This window comes from Leguminivora glycinivorella, chromosome 8 (assembly GCF_023078275.1).
Source record: "Leguminivora glycinivorella isolate SPB_JAAS2020 chromosome 8, LegGlyc_1.1, whole genome shotgun sequence".
Classification (NCBI taxonomy): domain Eukaryota; kingdom Metazoa; phylum Arthropoda; class Insecta; order Lepidoptera; family Tortricidae; genus Leguminivora; species Leguminivora glycinivorella.
Genome location: NC_062978.1, coordinates 6018415 through 6020873, shown reverse-complemented (window position 1 = coordinate 6020873; position 2459 = coordinate 6018415).

Here is a 2459-nt window from a genome sequence, read left to right as displayed (position 1 = left end):
TTGTAAGAAATCTGACATTTTAAAATCACCGAAATTATGTATGGGCACTGTAATCAATTTGCCCCACCGAATTCAATTTTTTACACATTATTGCACATTTTAACTTAATATATAATTTATTATTCAATTTATTGATATTTTTCATTTTAATTCGATGACAGGTCATGTAAAAAGGCTCATAATCGCGCAATTTCACTAAATTTAACATGGTAATATGCTAGTCATTATCGAGTAGAGAATTTTGTACCCATAGAGTGGCTTAATTTGCTTAGAAACATAGTTCTATGTTTTTACAAGGTATATCCTACTATTTAAGTATGAAATATTAGAAAATAATGGACATTTAATCAGTTTACAACGTGGCAATCGAAGTCGGTGGTCACTTTTTTTGATATCGGTGGTCAAAAAATCCACCGAAACCACGGAAATCACCTCCACCGATATCAAATTTTATAGCTTTTTTGGAGATAACTGCAATAGCATGCATGATACAGAGGAGATGTCATAATGACGTAATAACATACTTTCAAGGATTTATTAGTAGGGTAAGATGGTTGACAGTGGATCACTCTATTTTTCAGAGGCCATATCTCAGGAAAGGTTTGACATATTTACATTTTGTGTGGACTTTTATATACATAATTTATTTAAGATTTATTGTGTTGTGGTTTAAAAGCTGTATTATGAGCCATGTCGGGTCACTAACGCTTTAAAAAAAAAAAGGAATTTGATCCACTGTGCAACAGGGGGTGTGAACAATGAATATACCAGTGGTCCACAGTGGACCAAAGAGAATCATATCAGAAAGACAAGGGGAAAAATAATGAAACAGAACATGTATTATTTTTTATTAAAATAGTCAATAATAAATATCAAACCTAGTAACATAGGTGTACTGACCATCTAACTAAAAGATCTAATTTCTATGAATTTTCAGTTTCGGCCACTACAAGCTGTCAACCGCCATACAATAAAACAAAAATAAATATTGGTTGTTATCTAACTTAAACTTTATAATGTAAGAAAATTAGACCAATAATTATTATGCGTTATATAAATAATTAACTACTCAAAATGCTTTTATGAGATCAATATTTCTGAAATGAACATTTCTGACCATACAACATAAGTAAGAGCCACATAAAAATAGTCTTCCAAGATTTTCTAATGGCAGCCAATGCTTTTTCCACTCGTTCATTTGGTATTCCGCCTTCTTTTCTACAGGTGACCCTTTTTCGCAGCAGTCTGTAACATAGCAGTGTGTACTAAATCTAACCCATTGTGTACTTGATCCATATGACCCAGTGTCAACCCACACGCCAAAAAAATTAAATAATTAAAAACAAATACAAAAAAATATTTACAGCGGAAAATGTTAAAGCACACAATAGCTTTTTAATCAAGGTAGTAATAAAAACGATAACAAGATATTCAATGGCACATAATTCGAAATTATACGATAAATTCCAGCTTACGTAAATATGTTGCCCGCGGAGTGATATCACGTTCACACCTGCACACGACCACAGTATAAGGATATATCAGTAGTTAATCTCCGGCAGCGGCGGCGCGGTCGTTACTACTGCGCAAGGTCACGCAGGGTTGTACATGTACAACGTTACTATAATCGACTTCGTACAATGTAAGTTGTTGTAAATCTAATAGGTACTATTAACTGTAAGTAGGTTTTAGTATAACAATACCACGTCATGACACCACATTAGTCAGTATTGAAGACACAAAAAATCATTATAAATATATTACTCTCATACGCGCAATAGTAGATTGTGTAACAATAATTGCAAAAGCGTTAATTTAAGTGTTCATTTTATATGTTTTCTCTAGAATACACCCAATCCATCACAATAAAAAAAAGATTCGTTTGAACTAGAAACGTAGGTACCTACTGTCCTACTCGTATTAGTAACTGTGTATGGCGCTATGCTAGTACCAACGCTCTTTCTACCTTTTTATCTAATAAAGATTCAAGTACGTATTTGTTTCTTAAATACTGACGAAATCATATTTACATAAAATGTTTGAATAGATGTTTGCACAATATTTAAGTAGGTACCAAACTTTCGAGCTAGATAGATCGCAGCATCTACCTAAATGTCGTTACAGATAAATCCTTATTGATTTTAATGTGTCATTCTAGCTTTAAATCTCACTTTTACGCCATTTACGTAAGCAATAATGTACCTAACACTGCAAATATATAACAACCACTTACTTTTCTGGGTGTCTAGGAATTCTAAAGAATGACATTTCCGCATTTTGAGAACTTTCCATACACCCATAAACACTACAGTAACGAAAATATGTCTTCGGTGCTGACGTCATTTTCTCCCGAACTCAACACGTCAACACAGCGCGCAAACGCGGCCCCGACTGTCCAGCCCAATAATCACCAGTTTCGCATGTTTTCGCCGCATGCGAGGGGAGGGAGGGGGACACAC